The sequence below is a fragment of the Struthio camelus genome, chromosome 19 (assembly GCF_040807025.1).
Source record: "Struthio camelus isolate bStrCam1 chromosome 19, bStrCam1.hap1, whole genome shotgun sequence".
NCBI lineage: Eukaryota > Metazoa > Chordata > Aves > Struthioniformes > Struthionidae > Struthio > Struthio camelus.
Genome location: NC_090960.1, coordinates 11,120,281 through 11,140,077, shown reverse-complemented (window position 1 = coordinate 11,140,077; position 19,797 = coordinate 11,120,281). Strand labels below are relative to the sequence as shown.

General features: G+C 47.5%; 1 long non-coding RNA gene across 1 annotated transcript; it reads right to left on the bottom strand.

Moving 5' to 3' along the window:
• Window positions 1-13,095: 13,095 nt before the first annotated feature.
• Window positions 13,096-19,607, bottom strand: LOC138061603 (uncharacterized). Its single transcript, XR_011135471.1, has 3 exons — window positions 19,386-19,607; window positions 16,535-16,851; window positions 13,096-13,253 (listed from the first exon to the last, which is right to left on the bottom strand). It is a non-coding gene; the product is annotated as an uncharacterized lncRNA (long non-coding RNA).
• Between the last annotated feature and the right edge of the window lie 190 nt (window positions 19,608-19,797).

Sequence of the window (19,797 nt, the reverse complement as noted above, 5' to 3'; positions counted from 1 at the left end):
GGACCGCATCTGATGGATTTCAGCCAGCAGAACAGCAGCATGCAAACATCAAGAGTGCTGGAGGAAAAAAAAAAAAAACATACAAATCAAAGATCGTGATGCATTTAGATGCACGAGTGTTGGTGACCACACAGAGCACTAGCTAGCCTGTCCACATGCGCTACCACACACTATAGCACAAAGCCCTCTGCAGATCTTCCATACGATTAACATGGGCTTTTATCCGTGAAAGCATGCATCACTTCTTTAGGAAAATTAATTCACAAAGATATAACCTAAAATGGATTATATTGTCCACAACTGGCACCCTCTTTTGTTGACAGTTAAAAAACATAGTCATATTAATGTTTTGTTTCTGACACTCAGCTTCTGTTGTCATCACATCTTGACTCAGCAGCACACAGCACCAGCCTGCAGCTGGCAGTTGTAGCTTCCGGCTAGTGCAAACACATGGCCTTGTTCCAAGCCCGCAACTTGTCTACCCGATGTCCTGTTCTCTCTTTAAGATATGTGATGAGCCCGAATCCAGAAGACATTAAGGATGCTTGTAAAATTGTTAAGTCAACACTTCTTTTTTTTCTTTTTTCCAAATATGCTTCAACCACAGGTGCAACAATGTGGTCCTGCAGTTTGATCTCAACAGAAAGACTGCCCTCAAGTCATTGGTACAGTATTACTAACCTGCAGTGACAACTGCCAGCAGCTTTTCACTGCGCTCATCAACACCTTGCCTCCACACAAGGAGCTTGCTGGGCCATAGGTTAACTTTCAAAACCCCAACTTACATTATTAGCAGTCGTACGACAGCATCGCTAACGTAAAGGTGCGATAACCTCAGAGCCTGCTGTAGTTTGCACAGATGCTGCGAGTAGAGAGCGGGCCAAGGGTGCGCAAGGGAGAGGAGGGCCTGGGGGCTGCTTCAGTGCCGTGGTCTAACTTGCTTGCCTTCACAGAATCACAGAATGGTTGAGGTTGGAAGGGACCTCTGGAGATCACCTAGTCCAACCTCCCTGCTCAAGCAGGGTCCTCTAGAGCATATTTCCCAGGATCACATCCAGGCGGGTTTTGAATATCTCCAGGGAAGGAGACTCCACCACCTCTCTGGGCAACCTGTTCTCCGTCACCCTCACGGGAAAGAAGTTTTTCCTCATGTTCAGATGGAGCTTCCTGTGCTTCAGTTTGTGCCCGTTGCCTCTTGTCCTGTTGCTGGGCACCACGGAGAAGAGGCTGGCCCCATCCTCTCGACACCCCCCCCCTTCAGATACTTGTACACATTGATGAGATCGCCTCGCAGTCTTCTCTTCTCCAGGCTGAACAGGCCCAGCTCTCGCAGTCTTTCTTCATAGGAGAGGTGCTCCAGTCCCCTCATCACCCTCGTAGCCCTCCTTTGTAGCCTTGCGAGGCAGGAGGGAGGGGACACCATCGCGCTTGCTCCAGGTTCCTATGTCACCTAACACATTGCAGTCCCCATCTCTGGCCCCGTCTCCAAACGGCCTGGGGACGCGGGGGTACCGGAGGACTAAGACACTGTTCAAAGACAGGTCCCAGCCTGGCCTCTAGCTACACGGCCCGGGAAACAACCCTTGTATTTTTGCATTCTCAGTGTTGTTTTTTGTAAAACGGATAATGTAACTGCAGCTATTCCTGGTCACGTCTCAAAAGCCAGGATATTGAGATGTTTAAAAACAACAACAACAACCACCACCACACACACCCCCCACTTCCCACTGCCTGGCATCTCCCCGCTCCTGCATACCGACAGCTCCTGGGGAGCATCATGCCACCAACTCAACGCATCAGTTAATGCTCCTCCTAATGAGCTCTACAAATCCAGCAAGATCTGGCAGGCTGAGCTTTTTAATCAGAATATGCACTGGGGAGCGAGGAGGAACTGGAAGAGGTGCGATAGGTTTAATCTTTCAAATGTCAAGAAAATGAAGACGTTTCCCCCTAGAAGTGTCTTTCAGGGTTCAAGCCTGAAGCTCAAGTCTCAAGTTGGAGAGGTAAGCTTTTTGTCCTCAGATGAGGATGCAACGGTATTTAATCAGTAACAGACTTTACCTGTGCTGTAGATTGGCTCTGTATATTGGTTTTTAAAAATTTAAACCTATCTCACTGGAGATGTGTATACAATAAAATAGAACTAATGAAACTACTTTCTCTCTCAGATACTTTAAAAAGTGCATAGGGATAGAAAACTTTTGCTTTAAGATATCTGTGAGCTGTGGATTTCTATGTGTTTTGCTGGGCTTGCAAAGCTGCCAGAAACCAGCCATCCATCGTGTCTGAGGAGCCACGTGTGATGCTTGTTCACATATATCAAATTTTCCAGTAATTTGGGAATCCAGCGCACTGTATTACCTTATTCACGTGTTCTGTTGTTTAAAACACACCCAGGACACAGCACTCAGGCACCGTTTCTCGTGCTGTTACGTTCCTGCCGTCTCTCCGAGCATCGCCACCTTTCAAAGTCAAAAAACAAAACCAAACAAAAAACAAAACCACTACTTCAATGACTTACTAAACACAGGTGGTGAAGGGAGGGGACCCACACCCTCCAACATGGCTGGTGGGGGAATAATAGGAGAAAAGCAAAATTTCCAAACTTAGTATGTCCTAAAACATGGGCGTGAGACCTTTACACACAACGGCACACAATCTCCCAAGGAAATACACAACCTCTCCTTTCTCACCCTACACGCGGAGACTTCTCCGCCCGCTGCACTGAGACTACCACTTACTCTTGCCACCAAACCCGCAGAGGAGGAAGCCCACGTGCCGGCCTCGGGGAGCGCTGTGGCACTTAACGACTGTTTTAATTCTGTACACCAGGGGCAGTTTCCAAATGCTGCTCCAGGACAGAGAAAGCCTTGAGGAGTCTCATCCAGAAGGAAGGAGCTCAAAATGCTGTTAGCCCTGTGACAACCCTGCTTTGGTCTGTAGAGCTGACTCCGAAGGAGCTTGGACCTTTTACCTCCCTTAACCACTCAGCACCCTCTCACCTTTCCTACTCGTTGTGCTTTTAAGGCTTGCCACTAGTTTGCTTTCTTCTGTTGGCACTCTGTGCTGTGCCAGCTTTTGAATTGGGGACCTTGACCAAATTTAAGTAGCCTTTGCATTATTCGCCTGTTTTATATGAATACCTATTAATTGCCAGACAGATAGCTATCTCCAGCAAAAATGGTCCAAAAAATTTAAAAAAAATGAAAATTGCATTAATCAAATGCTCCGGGAAAACGATGCAGCAGCCGTCCCGGAGGCCAGACTTGCACGTTTAGGCAGTGCAAGTGCAGGTAGCGTGCACGGGGCAGGCTCCAGCAGCGCAGCCTCCCGCGGCCCCGGCCCCGGCCGCGCAGGAGGGAGGGGGGCTCGGCGCGGGTCTGCCCCAGGGCAGCTCTCCCTAGGGCGCTCCGCGGCGCTCGGACCCCGACCTTGCCGGAAGAGCCCCCTTGGGCACTTCTGGTCATTAAACTGTTAGCGCTAAATTGGGATTTCTTTTTCCGGCTACCGCTGGGCAGGAGACAGATTTTTCGATGCCGCCAAGGATTTTCAGATTTTGAAACCTGGCTTCGCTCTCAAGCGCCACGACAGAAAGTCTCACGTTCCCTTTTGCTCTGTCCTTTTGCTGCAGTCTATAAACCCGGGACAACAAAACAACAGCCAAAAGTCTTTTCAAAGTAACCTTGCTCTGTTTTCTTCCAAAACAGAAATCCTTCGCAAAGCATTTCAAGTGCTAAAGGACTGCAAAACCCGTCAGACTGCTTCCAGAGCATTTACTACCGGCTTCACAAACGTCTGTTTTCAGTCAGGGCTCTAGAAACCGTTTCCCTGACGGAGAGTTTGCTGCCTCAGACCCGATTCAGACTGCCACGGAGCTGCGTTTACCAATAACTCAACTGTAATCAGTAGTTGCTTGTTACCCAAGGGCGGCTCGCCACAAAACAAGGTTTTACCTAGCTTGCATTGCTCCGTATCCATAAAAGCTACCGTATCCATAAAAGCTTTAAAACACCCCTGCTTTGCAACTTAAACATTAACATTTCTAGGATTCATAGGGTCACAATTAGTCTCTAAGGCACGGAGCCTTCATTCCTCAGTTAAAAGATTATTTCCTCTTTAATTAATTAACTTAGCTAAAATGAAGAACTTGCGTTATCTCTAATTGTTTTACTCCATGAAACCACAGTTGAACCATAGAAACATTTAAATACGGAAGCTGCTAGAAACTGGTTGGCTTTTCTTTTTTTTAATGCAGACTTTTTTCCATCAGATGTGGTTTCCCTAAAATAAACATTTTTGTATGGAAAATACCATTTGAAAGGGTACTGGAGCTGCATTGTTAACAAAATAGCCTTCACAGGGAGCTGAACAAACTTCTGGTTTCAATCTGAGAAGGCGAGCGTTCCACTGGGGGGAAAGGGCAAAGAAATTTAAAAGGTGAAAGGAAACAAAACTCAGAAAAGGAAAATGGAAAACGCAACACCTGGGTTGCCAAAACAGCACTGGAAATCTCTGGTAGGCGCGCTTTCCTTTCGGAGCTGCTCCCAGGAGCTCGTAAGGTGGAAGTAATCGCTCTAAGTTTGCATAGAAGGCCAGAAGACCGAAACCCAGGCATGCTCCGATCTCACCACCGACAGCTCCTCTCCTCTGGCAACGAGCACCAGGAGGAACCAGCTTCGGGTCAGCAAAGCTCCGGAGCCACAAGCGGTTTCTCAGCCCCTGCGCAGAATTGCTTCACACCAAAACCTGCAGCCACGGGCTCAGGCCTAAGGGCAGCATCACACGTGGCTCCCCACCACCACCACCACCGTAAACGCTCGTTCAGTTGTGCGAGTTGGGAGAGCAATTTTAATACGCTGGAAAACCCTGAAGTGAAAGGCTGAGTGCCAAGAGGGCCTGCCCAGCCCTTAGGGACCACACGAGGCAGAAGCTTTTGGCTATTGCAGTGGGTCGCAGTCACACTTGCTTCCAATTTATTTCTTTGAGGGTTCCTTAATGTTAGGGATAACTATTAAGATTGGTTCCTGAAGAGTCAGGACTTTGGTTTCACGCTACGTTGCATTTCTAGGATTGTTCATGGGATCGTTGTGCTTTCGAGTGGGGAGGTCCTTGGGAAAACCCCTCAGCGCAGACCATCTCCGTGGGGTGCCTTTGCTTACGGCCTCCCAGCGGCTCCACACCCTACTTGCTAGGTCTACAAGCAAGAGTGCTGCAAGCAACCTTTTCCTAGCTCTCAGCTCCGACACCTCTGCAGGATCCGAAAACCAAGCTGAGTCCTTCTTTGTTCCTGGCGTAAAACCTCACAAGGGACAAGGCAAACGTGTTCTTAATTAACCCTTAGTTAACATTAACCTAAAATCCACCTTCAGGAGGTCAAAGTTACTCCCAGTGACAATAAATTAGCCTAATTTCCTTAATTTGCAAGCCAGGCAACTAACCGAGGATTCTTACGTGGGCACTGCAAAACAGCAGAAGCTGTAGAGCACAACTGTCAAACTAAAATCCTGCTTTCCAAGGCAAAAGCACACTGTGATTTCTGCATGGTGCTGATTCTTCCATTCATGGGAACTCATTCATCCCACACGGCAGCGTCGAGAAGAGCTGTAAGTCTTGATACCTCTCCCAGAAATGACTGCGCTTACAGAAGAGCACACTGAAGGGAAAGGATACGGTATTCGTCTCTCTTTTTAGGATTCCTTCCTGGCTCATCCATTCCAGGACAAAGATTCAGCAAATCCAGGAATATCTGGCATTGCAATAGCTCTTTTTTCCAAGCCCTGCCCTCAGGTTCCTAATTAGAGTTTCATTACAGCCTCTGTCCTCGCAGTCTGACGTTTCAAATTGCAAGAATTTGAGTGGAGGTGCTTAAAAACGCAGGTTTTGGGGAAGGGCAGAGGGGGAGAGTTTTCTGTTCTACCATTTTGCTTCATTCAGTGACACTTTGCAAGAGATAATGATTTCTGAGTAGCAGCAAGATTGCATAATCCAGCCACCCACTACCAGCCTGCTGAACACAAATTTGGCTGTATTTTTCCCTTTGCCAAACTGTTCCTGCAGCAGGCCCCTCACTTGGCAGGGCCGCTGCTGCTATTCCGGCTGCGGAGCACATTGAAGGGGAACACTTTGTCCCATGGTGTCACTTTTATTCTGGGCAGACCCTTCCTTCCTGCTTGCCATGCTCCCAACTCCTCTCCCAAAATAGCCACTGACACCAGAGCACCCTGTCCTGGCTCACCACCTTCAAGCCACGCAGCTCCACAGAGGTACCCAAAGGCAAAATAAATTGCCCAAGACCCCCAGTTGCACCACGAGGAGAGAAGCAGCCCTCAAGGCTGTGAAACCTGTGCAGAAGAAGGCAGCAATAGTCTCCCACCTTCACAAAGGTCCTGGGAACAAGAAGTGCTCTCCCAACCTCACAGCGGAAGACCACCACAAAGACCTGCTCTTCTCCTCATCCAGGTTACCCTCGTCTCCGCTGAGACACCATGGCTGCAAAGGCAGTGGCAGGTGTTTTGAGTTTGTTTGAAACACAGGGAGCCAAGGTTTTCTAATTTGAGAGAATTACCCATTAATTCCACCTATCAATGAGTGGAGCTGCTCGCTGTTCCCAAGACAAGGCTGGAAGGCAAAAGCTTAAATACCTAAACGCCAGTGACAGGTTGCAGGTCTTGAAAACATCAGACAGAAGAGCAGAGTCATGAACTCTTCCCCCAGATCCAGAGCGCTTTTATGCAGACAGAAACACGCACTGAAATGACAAAAAAAAAAAGTGCTGTCACCAGGGCTTATATCTAACTTTGCCTTAAAATCATTAACCTTTTTATATCCTGCTTTGTTGCTGAGCAATTTCTATTCCACGTGATGTTCTTCTGAATGAAAAAGCACTCTCAAGTGAATTTAGCCTAATGAGAGAAGTCTGTGATGACATTTAAAATCACCCATTTATCTTTTGCAAAGAAACAGCCTGAGTGCATTCCCCGTGCTGACCTACCAATTTGCTTTGAGTTTGTTCCCTGTGATTAATCTAATCCCAGGCCAGCTCCATTAGCTTCAGCCTTGGTGGGTTCCTATCACACTCGGTTTTCCCTGGCCATCGGTCAGAGATCCACCCGCAGATTGTCCCCAAGCCACCAAACAGCCACGGGACAGTAATTACTCGGGGTTAACATCAACCCGGTTCACGGATGAACAAAGGCTCCGTATCTGTTCTCCTGATATATCCACACCGAGGTTGCCTTGAAGTAATTTGCAGTGATTAATATGTGTTACGAGCTGGCAGAAGCCATTACGGGCGCGCGCCAGGAAGATGCTTCAGTGGAAGAGAGACGGACTTTCTTGTCAGGCAGAGACCTGCCCGCTTGAAGCATGTAAAAATATAACTGTTTCACTGCACCGTCATCACATGTTCTGAGCAACCAGCCAACCTAATGTCTCGAAGCCAAAAAACTACTGGAGATTCAGAATTGTGATTGGCTTCCACAGCGGTAAACTATTTTAACATCCTCATTACTTTTACATTTATATTACTACTGTGAACAAAGAGTGATCATGTTACACTTATTGCCCGCTCCTGAATTTTCCGTTCAGACCAGTTTTTGTTCAGGGCTGTCAAAATTGATTTTTTTGTTTTTAATGGCATTTTTCTTGTTAAAATACATCAGTCAGGCTTGCTGTTGAGAACAGGAAAATTGTATTTCTCTACTGAGCAATAATATAACCAGGAGAATAAATAACGCCAAACTGAATATTTATCCTTCTTGTTCCTGCTTATTAGAGCAGAGGAGAGCTCCAGGAACTTGAAAGGGAGAACAGAGCCACTCTGGTAAACTGATACCTTGACTTGAAAAATTAGAATAATTAGTAGTACTCTCTTATCTTCTTGATGAAGTCTCAAGTGAGCTTCAGAACTAAATTGTCGTATAAATGCAGCACAGCTTGCACTCAGACAAGCACTTTAGGAAAACACTTTGCAAAGTGCTTGAACTTAGTTTCAGTACTTAAAACAGAAGATGATTTAGGTTGATTGGTTTCTGAATGAAACTAAATGAGCTGAAACCGTCCAGCTAAGATATCACCTTCTCTGGAAATTAAAGGCAAAGCTCCTGAACACCGGTAGGTCTGATTCCTGAAAAAACGGCTGAACAAAGTAAACAGAAACGAAGAGCGGCACGTAAACGCTAACTCTGCTGCTGCTGGATGCACACGCGCAGTGCCGCGAGAGACTCGAGACGTTATAGGCACTTACAAAAGGTGATAGTTTAGCAAGATACAATTAATTTCTTCCCTCCTGCCCGTCCTCGGTGTGCCCTGGTCCTCACCACCCTCGTTGGGTTTCCCCCCTTAGTATCAGGGGGCAGCAGAGGAAGGGCCAGGAGCCCAGCATCAGGGACTCTCTAGGGAGAGATATGGGGTGATGCGGGGAAATCCCCAAAGTCCTACTCCTACCAGAGCCTCGACGCAGGAACACCTTTGCGGTGCACATGGACGAGGTGCCGGGAAGGGCGGTGGAGCCCAGCACAAGCCGCTGAGCCACATCTCCTGCCTGGAGGAACGGCCGAACGGTGCGGGCTGCCCTGGCAGCAGGGAGCACCCGGGCACCGCAGCACGGCGGGAAGGCGTCTGGCGATGACCACAGGGCTTCGTTTCCCCAGCCTGCTGCTTCCTGGAGGAAACGGCTTCCGAGGCAAAACTGGCTCAAAAGCGAACGCCCAGCATGGGAAAAGGCCGGAAAATACCGCAGCAAACCGAGCTCCAGGTCTAATGGGAAGAGCTGAGCCATCCCGTCCACACCAGCTCCACCTGGGCTCCTCTCCTCTTTCCTTCTTCACCCCCATGACTTTGTTGTGCTGCTGCCCTCTCCTACCCCGGCTACGCTTAGGCGTGGGAGGATGGTAAGGGTCTGTTGTAAGGGTCACTGGTGATGTCTTAATTTTGTTGCCCTGCTTGATTACACTCTACAAGCCTTTCAGATGGCTCCTTATCAGGGTACATTAGGGAGCAGCCAGCATGTTCTGCTGGTTTAACTTGGACTAGTCCCCCCAAGGCCATGCTGGCCTACAACCCAACTCCAAATTTACAGCTGAAACTCGTACAAGAGACAGAATGTACAAAAGCCTGTTTCCTTTTCTGGCATCAGCAGCTTTGAATGTTTCTTAAATCAGAAGCATCAAATGCTGTCAGCTCTATGCGGACTTTGATTTTCTTCCACAGTATTTCTGAAGCCTGTAGATAAAGCTATGCAAGATAACCTGCCAGAGTCATAAAGCTTCAAATTGTACAAAGAAAACTGGTTTTCCGTGGCCTAGCTGAAGGATTAAGCATGAGTAAACCACCTACTTCATAGGGTAAAACTTAATGAATTTGTATATTTGCCGATGGTTGAAACACGAGCCAGCACAGTGTGAACAGCTGGAAGCATTAATGCAAAAGTAGTCAAATACATTAAAATGACTGCCACTCAGCCAGCAGTAGCTGTGTAATAGGAATAAGCAACACTTTAAGCAACACTTTAAATCCTTTCTAAACAATTGGCAATATATGTCTATATAGGACTGGAGCTGCATATTAAAACCCACCTGATTTATTCTTCATAAGCAATGAGTATTTACTACTCTGGTCATAGCTGTATAGGTTTAAACCTCACTTTTTAAAAAAATTAATTGGTATTTAATTAGCATGCATTACATACTAGGTATGGTAACATGCCTCCTGCTTGCAAAAGCAGATGTAATTCTAATAATTATAAAACTAGTTATGCTTTCAAGAGCCTACTATAGAACGCGGTGCAGAGAGCTTCCACTGCCAGAGAAAAACAACCCGTAACAGATAGAGAGTAACATTTTAAAAAATGCTTAAATCCTATCTTTGAAAGAGACTTGGGTCTAAATCAAGGATTCCTAGGCAACTATCTATTTCTTCTAGCGCCCGAGTGCAACATTTATGGGCCAGTGCCAGCCTCAAACCCTGCTACATAGCCCCACGAGCAATTTCGTTTCTGCAGGTTGGCACACACAAGGCTGTATGATACCATCAGATAGCTAAAGGGTTCCTTGGTGCCCTCGCCAAGCTGATCCCATGGAGGAGCTACAGTGAGTTTCTTCCCCTAAGCGCAGAGCTTGCAGCAGCGTCGCGGCCGGGAGCGGGCAGCTCAGCAGGTGGCCAGGCCATCCGGCCAGCCTGGTTCGAACCTGCTGCCTAGGCCAGCCGCTGTTCTGCTCTCTCCCCCCCGAGGGCTTTCATAACTGCAATGAGAAACTAAGACGTGGACCGTCCCAGCAGCAAATCTAGCATTGATGGCGATAACAAGGCGTTTCAGAGCTGACTAGCCTGAGCAGAGGCAGGTACTACGAGCAGGGATCTGTATCTGGCCAGATCACGATGACAATGTTCAACCCCTTTCCTTCCTCGTCATAGGTAGCTCCTTTTACAGCCACTTTCTGCAATAGGTGCATAAGCCTCCCCTGACGTTGTCTGGTGAGTCTGAGCACTTAGCAAGGAGCTGGGAGCTCCACAGGGACACTGAAGGGTTAGGCTCTGCATTTGTGTTACAACTTGGACCCTCAAAGCTGGTTCAGTGCTTAAATCCCACCGATTTTCAATCAGACGTATGATCCTACCTATCTAAGTCTTTTTAAAAAAATAAGATGTAGGCTTTAAAAGCACATTGAGCTGCTTGGAAAACCGTTATGGCTCCTTTTTCCAGGGCTAACAAACCCGCCCATTTGAGGAGCAACAGAGGAGCTGGAGGAAGTTTTTCCTTTCACTGAGACATGCCTCTGTCAAACCAGTGGTAAACCAGCTACTTCTTTCAAACGCTCAGTCAGTACTTGAGTTTTTGGAGATGCTTGCTGGAATCCTGGCTGAGGAGCAGTGCTGTGATACCTCAAGGACTGAGCAGAGCTAACACCTTCAAGCAGCAAACAATGTGCTAGGACAACAGCCAAACATGAGTCAATGTCTCATCACTCTGCTGGGAGACAAATACTCTTATCGTCTCCTTCCTTTGGTGTTCTGCTAATTCAGAGCTGCAATGCAGAGGAACAACAACTCCTGGGGCCACCGAGAGCATAAAGACCAGGTAAGTCAAGCCATAACGCTGCCAAATGTCTTAGCGCTATTCATTCATCATTCTACCAATATCTAACAACGGTCTCTAAAAGCCACCCGAATTGTAGCACGTTAGGTTCTGTCAGATATGTTTCTATCCTCTCCACGGTACCAACAGGGAGACATTTCTGAACAGGTTAGGAAGGGATGGGGGGAAAGAGAGCTAGAGGGCTCTTTTGGGAAGTGAAAAAACACACCTCCTCTGTTATTTCTCCCATTTGAGAAAGATATTCCAGCCCACAGCTCACCAACCTGGACTCTGAAAGAGAAAAAATGGTTATTTCCCCCAACAGAGAATACGTATCTCCTGTCTTTCTCTTGTCCAAGCTATCTGGGAAAAAATGTAAGGCTTTTCCTCAGCAGTCAAATCTCATCTGGTGTTGACAGGTAAAACTGTTAGTGTCCCTGCAAGTCCTCCCTCGGAGCATGGAGGAAGGTGTAGAAATCCCAGCCCCTCTTCTGGACTTCAGCAAAGGCTGTCTGTTAATTGGAGGCTGTGAAGAAAACTGCCAGGTCAATTCTTTTCTCCAATACAGCCTCTTATCCTTTCTTTCCAGAAACCTCACATACACTGCTTTTAGCCCAGATTTTGTAACTTACCCTTAGAGATACTCCTATTTCTACCCGCATCTCAAGGTCCAGGGACTCTCCTCCAGCACTCTGTAGGACTAAACAACAATCCTGCTTCCAAATCCAGGCAAGAAGATGAATATACTTGTGTCTCTGTTAGGAAGACTACAAAAATAACTCTAAAAATTTGTAGCCAAGCTGCTCCCCAGAATCTTAGGCCAAAGGACATACAGCCTCGTTTCAACCTTCCCGCTGTTAGGTTTATGCCTGCAGCTCAGGAAGAGGAAGAGTATACCAGAGCCACTGGCCTCCAGGCACCACAGTAGCATCTTACAGCTGCAGTTAACGGGGGGGGGCGAACAGGCTGACTTTGTCAGTTTGACAAAAATAACTCCAAGATGTGGCTTTTTCTCTGAGTTCAATAACTCCCCGTGTAGTGCTTCCTCTCCTCCGAGCAATGCTCCTGCAGCCCTTCATCCAGAGCTCTCAGCTTCCCACAGACAGGCACAAAAAGCCCTAAGCTATTCAGCTGCACTATCCCAGCCATCCTCTCCTAAGACTTTGCTTGTGAGAGCGATGTTCATCTTTAATTTTTCCTGTTGAGGCCAGTGCAGGAAAATCCTATTGAAGATAAATCCCCTCCTTTTTAAATGTTAAGTTTTAATGAACGTGGTTCTCAGTCAAAGATTTGCCGATAACTCACGGCAGATTATCAAACCTTGTGTTTAGAAAGAATTGTTCTCATATAGTCTAGTCTCTCGTTTTGTCATCCCTTGCTCTTTATCTTGTAGAAGTCACTGAAGTAGCTTCTGTGAGTTATTGCTCAAAAGAGCCGTTTGGTTGTACTTCTTTGATGAAACCACAGATCTGTGTATCATCACTACCGGAGTTGTCCTGACAGTCACTGCTCTCCCTGGGTCCCACATTAGCATCATACCTGGCACCCGAAAGGAAAAACCAGGTTTCATCCTATTCCTCCATGGCTGCAAGAATGACGATTGACTCTCTAAATACTGTTTTCCCAGAGGGATGCAGCTGCCAGAACATGGCCCAGCTTCTATAAAAACAGAGATTGAGCTGGAAGATTTGCAAATAGCTAATGGAGAAACTGCAGGAGAAATTATGTTAATTTTGCAAATGGAGCCTGTAAGAAATGAAAGTTTAAAAAGATGTGTTCGTGGCCAGCAAGAGGATGTCTTGCAAACTTGCCCTTAGAGATACGTTCTTCACATTAAACCCACCACTTGCAGACGCTTGCATCAACAGTGTCTCTTCTGGAGATGACTAGTCCACCAGTAGTCCCCAGGACTACTGAACCATCCTTTTACTGACCCTAGGTACATTTTATATTACAAGGAAAAATTAACGTTACACGTTATGAGAGCAAATGCATACGATTTATTGCAGGCAGTCAGGCAAAGGCGTAAATTCCCATCGGGAAGCAAGGAATAGTTTTATGGCTCCGAAGCCTTGCGAAGCCAGGAACTCGCCTTTTGCAATGCGATCTGATCATATGGCACAGCAGATTTTGATGTTCTCTTTGCAGTATGTCACGTACTTCAGAGCCTCGGTGCAAACTGCCAGGAGACAAGAAAAACATAGTAATACTGGGGACAAATTAAATATTCCATTTTCTAGAAAAACTGTAGGGGCCTGAGCTGTGGGCTGCCTTCAGTAATACCAGTATTAGTGTTTTTACATAAATATGCTGATCTAGTCCCAGGCTGCTTAGTAAAGAATAGTAAATGTACCTGATTACACACAGCCCACAGGGGAAAAGCTGTTCTTAGTGGTTAGATGTTAAGTCTTTGAACACTGATTTTCTGATTGTCTAGAAGTTGTAAGGAAGTTTTTAAAAAAGGGGGTCCCAAAACCCTCCAAAAACGGACAGATCCCCACGGTTCCTTCTGCATTGTCCTTCTCCTGCGCTCCTCTTGATCTTCCTCATAGCTGGACCACGCAGTGCCCAGCATGGCGACACCCTGGAGACCACACCTGCTCCGGGCGCATGGCCCTGGGGAGCAGGTGGCAGGTGGTGGCACGTGGCTGTGGTGCAGTGCGGCTGCTCCAGGCCTCTGAGCAAATCCCTTCACCCGGGGACCACCGCTGCTCGGGCAGCACATCGCTGCCACGGCCCGCGGCGCAAAGGTCACTGGCAGAACCACGCTGAAGATAATTTCAGAACTGCAAGCAGAGCACACAGCAGAAATCTTCCGCTCCATTTGGTATGGTGTTTCCTCGAGGCTTTTTAAAACAAGTTTAACTCTGCTTTAAACAGAGACAAAGTCTGGGCCTGATCCAAAGGCAATGGAAAAATGGGAACAAAGAACACTTCGTTGCTCTTACTAAAGCCCGTGCAAGCTCCTACCCACCTCGAGGTTTCACTGGCTGAAATCCCCTTTCAGCAGATCCATCTGACAGTGATAGACCCAGACACATACCCTCAAACAATTAAGACAAAGAAACATTAGAATAAAAATATCACAAACTGTTCCCGGCTTCCCCAGAGGCATGACGATCTGGAGCGCTAGAGACAAAGGCCAGCTCCCGGGAGAAGCAGGCAGCATGAGGGATCCCTGCCCCGTGTCGCCAAGCTGCTTCATAATCTCCTTTTCTCCATAACATACAAACCTGCACAACATGTTTCTCTGATGGAATTTAAGAGGAAAAAAATCTATAGAAAGAAGTAGATAACAAGGAGAGAAACGACTTAGCAGAGGAGAGGGGTTGACCACACATACACCTATCGCCCTCACCCAGAGCTGGGCCAAGAGTCAAAGCGCTACCCAAGAGCTTTCCCTGCTGTTTTGGATGCGTTGAGAGTGATTACTTTTGGAAAAGGTTCAAACAGTCCAGCAAAAAAAGGATCCCGTGCTGCCAGTCTGCCAATTCAACTCAGCCATCCCCGAAGCTGGAACCAACGCTGGTCTGAACCTCTGCCTACAGTAGGAGATACAACGTCTTGTTTGTTGGTTTGTTTTTAAATCACAGGCTTCCTCCAAAGCCTGCTGAAATCCAGGGAAAGGCTCCTGCTCACTCAAGTGAGCTCTGACCCAGACACCAGGAACGAGGTTCAGCTGGGGACTGTTTCTTTGGCAAGAGGAGATTCCTTGGTCTTCCACCCTTTTCTGACATCTATCAAGTATTTTTATATATAATATATATATATATATATATATAATATATATATATATATATAATATAAAAAATATAATGTGAATAAAGACCTTAGCACCTTGAACAAAAACAAATTAAGTACCAGAAGCAACACTGCACTGGGTATACTACTTCCAGAGCTTCAGCTACTTGAAAGGTAAATTAGATTGCCAAATCAAACCTGCTGCCGTCCCTGGCACCACCCCTCATTCTTCAGGTCCAATATCTGTTAACTGTTCGGCGCAATCGCTTTAGGGTACAGGGCTGCGTAGATTGAGGCACTGTGTAATAACAAAAAAAAAAAACTTTCCCCGAGCCAGTACTTTGTCTCCTCTGCACTAGCACACATGGTGAAAAAGGATGATTTTCAACGTACAGCTTTGTCTTTTAGGTGGGGGAGAGAGAGTTCAAATCTCAGTGTAACGGTGGTTTGAGTCTCTACAGGAAATGACTTGGGGTTATTAACACGTATTGCTGTAAGAGCAATCTACACTCTTCCTCTACTGCGAGAACCTAGGGCAAAGCCTTTCGTCTCCCCTCTCTACTTGTGGCGCGCTGCAGTTTTGCCAGGTTTAAGTTCCAGTACTAAAGACCTCAAGCTTAGTGTAGCACTCTAAAGAGGCTTTGATGGCTTTGGGGGTACAAGAGTGGAGGAGCAGATTTTCTGGACTATAATCTATTAGATGGTTGTGCGCAACTACTTGGAACTAGACTTGGCCACCCTGATTGTGCCTCTCGATAGAAAGTTTGCAGTGTGCTTCCAACGGGCCAGATCTGCTGGCGCAAAGCCATGCAGCTTCTCAGAGCCGGCATGAGCCGGCTGTGGACCTACTCTTCACATGCAGCAGCAGCAATGAGAAAGCAATGCATTGCTCATGAACGCTATGATTAAGAGGTACAAAATCAAGTTCCTCATATGATCTTTATATCTGGGAAGGCTTTTAAAAGCCCACTCAATTATATATTCCTGAAATAACGTTGCCAGAAATCTGTTATGCAGTCTTTTTAAGAGATCTTGGAGAGGGTTCAGATGCTCTCCAGTGAATCCTCCAGTGCTAGGAAACCTGCCTCTTAATAGACTAGAGTGGGAAGAGAGAGCTGCAACTTTAAATTAAAGTATACCCGTAAATTTATATTGAAGGGATGTTCAACTGTAAAAGATATATGGAAATGTAAGTATTAATGGCAGGCTTTCAGAAGTGGGCCAAATTTGCTTTTGCTTATAGCTTTGCAGAGCAGGACTGATTCCACTGAGATCAATGGATTATGCTGTGCATGGTCCATGGTTTTGACTAATCCTTTGCATGTGAGTGAAGATTTTAATTCAGAAAAAATTTCAAAGCGAGATGAAGACCTATGCACATTATTGCAGAGTCCAAACATTGTTCCAATGAGATTCGATTGCCAAACTGCAGAGATGACATATTGGTGTGTTAGTAACTTGAGAAAAGGCTCCATATAACACAGGCTATTCATTTAAACAGTGCAGTCGAATCAATCTCCGGGTGTCCCATGGGATGCTTTGCAGCAGGTGCCTTCGACACCTCATCGCCATCCACTTCCGCTAGAACATTACATTTCATTTATAGCCTCTAAACTCACAGTTGATTACTTGGAGCTTTGAACCTCTTGGTTTAGGATTAAGAAATGAATGCATGGGTCTCATGTGGCAGTGCGTGTTCAGAGCGCGAATGAACCTCACCCTTGGGCTTCTCCAGAGCTGGCTCAAACGCTGCCTTTCTCATCCGGATGCTGTATCAGGAACCCCCTGAACTTAGCAAAAACTAAATATTTTCCTGGTGTTTTGTCTGGTGATGGGCTAAATCCTTTCACTTCATGCTGAGTAGGAATCCGACAGGAAAGGCGGCGGTTACGTGGTGCTGGGGCACAACAGCATCGCAAGAAATGGCAGCGCTCGCCTAACCAAGTAAGGAGGCAGAATCAGGGGAACAGAAAGAACCGCTGTCCCAGGGCTGGATCCACGGCACCGCTCAGCTTGGAAGGCGAGTCTAAAGCTCCCTGAGAGAGAGAGGGAAAGAAGGCGTTTCACCAAAGAGAAGGCGTTTCATGCTTTCCCTATCCTGAAGTGCAAGATTCCCTCCCAAAAGTAAAATTCAGTAAGGGCTGCGCTTCAAGAGGGCTACAGCGACAGTCCCTAACAGTGAGCCGCTGCTTCCAAGCGCAGGCTCGCTCGCCCCCTTCTCCTTGCCCAGCCAGCACTTAGTGTTGAAGCCTGTCGCGGCTGAATGGCGTAATCAGAGCTGGCTTTCAGTTTGCCAGGACTGCGGCTTTCAGCTGCCCACCATATATACGCTTACCTTCATAACTAAACAACGGAGTACCAGCTCGTCAGTGAGCAAACCAATGGCTTTATAAAAATGGCATCGGACCCGGTGATTCTAATAGTTCCCATCACGTCCACCGCTATCTACGTCTATTATCGTGCTCTTCAGAAGCAGACTATTTAGCCTGAGCACCTGAAAAGACTTCCCATTCAAAACAGGCAATAAAATGCAAAAATCAGGCTATAATTTAAGATGGCTGGATATGTTTTTGTGCATTAGCACAAATGCCTCCACAGGGGAAATTCTGCACATAAAGTACATTATTAATCATTTTCATATCAATACTTTTTTGAATATTACAAGAAAAAACACATGGGATTAACAGATTTTTGAGGTTCGTCAGAGACAATTAGATCCTCGATGACTTGGCTTTGTGTGTAATACGTCCCTGAGGACTTATCCTGACAATAATTCTGCACGGAGCTCCATATTTCTATTCAATTAAAATACATCTTCCAGAAAGGCACCTGCAGTCCGTTCTTCGTCATCTGGAGAAATGGAAAATTCACCGCTTCTCTAGGGAGCTCGTCACCCACGCTGCTAAAAAGGTTTTTCGTGTGTACCCAGACAAACAGAAAACATCAGTATTCCGGACTCCTACGTCGTCCCCTTTCCACTTCTGATTGATCACAGTCGCCGTACGCTCCAGGGCCAACTCCATCAGGCGCTAAGTGCTATGTCAGTCCCTCGGGGCGCGCGGAAGGGACGGCCAGAGCAGAACATGGGCGGGAAGACGTGCACCTTGCTCAAAGAACAGGCGTCGCTCTCGCTCTGCTGCAGAATGACTTCAGGCAACAAACTATTTTTTAAGAGTAGGGATAAGCGCCCATGGACGCATGTAAGGCATCCTACGTGTTTAAGAAAACAAGTGTCTTGGGCACTCATTAATACACAGCTTTGCTCAATTAAATACTCTTCTACTGGCGGGAGAGGGAAGGAAAATTAGAAGTAGATACTTACTAAACCTATTTGGTAATTCGCTGTTTAGAAGAAAGTGTCAGTCTGCTCATTTTCACCATCCCACGTGATCACCCAAAACAAATCAGGTAACAGGGCAGGGAATTTTTGGCCGCCCGCCCTGGCAGTTAAAGCGAAGATGGAAGACAAAACAATCCAGAGCGCAGCTCCAAAACAAAGAAAGAAGAAAGGACGGCAAAAGTTTCACACAGCCTCTCGGGTCATTTGAGAGTCTCAAGCCCAAATCCTGATCCTACTCGCAGCCTGCGGCAGTGGGTCCCACCGGCCGCCGCGTGGGCGGGAGTCAGCCCCGGCGAGGTATGCGCCGCGTTCCCGGCTGCCGGCTTGGCCGCCGCGCAGGGCGGCAGCTGGGAGGGCGTCCGCGCTTGGCGTGCAGAAAATGCCCATCTCGGCGGCTGGATCTAAACTCGGTCAGCGCAACAGCTGAATCTCAGGAAGCGAATCCCTGCCTGACGCAACCTCGTTTGAGAGCCTTCTCCCCCGCCGGCGTTCAAACCACCGGGCACTTTATTCGGCGTAGTTTAAGTTTTTGCAGAGCTTTGGCAACGCGCCGCGCGCGTTCGTGGGCAAAACTGGGCAGGAGGCCGAGCTGGACATGCATTGGTTAACTCGACAGTAAATCACAACCGAGTATTCAACACAATATTTTTATAGGGCTAAATCCTGCTCATCCCGGTGACAGGCGTTCTGCCACTTTGCAGCATGCCACAGGGAACCAGGGGACAGCTCTCACAAAAACACTTTGAGCGGGGATTAAAGCAAGTAAACGAACACACAGCCGTCGCTTCAGCAGCCTGGTTACAAGCAGAAGTGTTTGAAGGCACAAAAGGCAGTTAATTCCTGTTGGAAATACTTCTCCCTTGTACCCGTGGAAAGCTGCCCTTTAAATAGGGATTGCCCTAATCTCTGCTTTCTTTAAAATAAGTCTGAAAGGTAAGGCTCTCATTGACTCTGCAAGTGTCCCCAGATTTCCTGTCTGGAAGTGTTTGGAAAAATGTGTTTCTGTAAAACTCATTCATCACATTCTGTACTGCAAACTATTCAGATGACTCAGCTGTCACTCAAGCTCAAATTAAAATCTTACCATAACGTCGCCACGCTATGCAGAGGAAAGAAAAAAAATGCGTTTCGAATGCAAGCTATTTCAAAGAAAAAGAGCCTATTTCTTGCCCAATTTTGTATCCGTCTCCATCTAAGCCTATCTCTGAGTATATCTAAAACACTATGTACCTGAGGAACACAAGAGGGATCCCTGCCTCCTCCTCCTGGTGCTCCCAGAGAGCTTTCTTCCCCTGACTCTGCAGAGTTAAGCACAGCTCAGAGTTCCTACCCGCCGGAGAAGCGAACCCCGCAGAGCCCGACTACATCACAGTACAGGGGCGAAGAAAACTTCGCGGCCGAAATCCCGGCGCCAGCCGGCGTGCCGCAGGCGAGGGCAGGACGCTGCGCGCTAACTTGGCCGCTGGTCACAGCCCCGTCCAGCCTCCCGCCCGGCAGCTCCTCCGCGCCCGGCGGCGCAGCCCGGCCGCCCGCGCGCCGCCCCTCCGCCCCTCTTCCCTGCGCGGAGCTGCCCGCTGCGGCTCTGCGCGCCCCCCTCCGCCCCCGGCCGCCCCGCCGGAGACGGCACCTGCCCGCGCCGCGC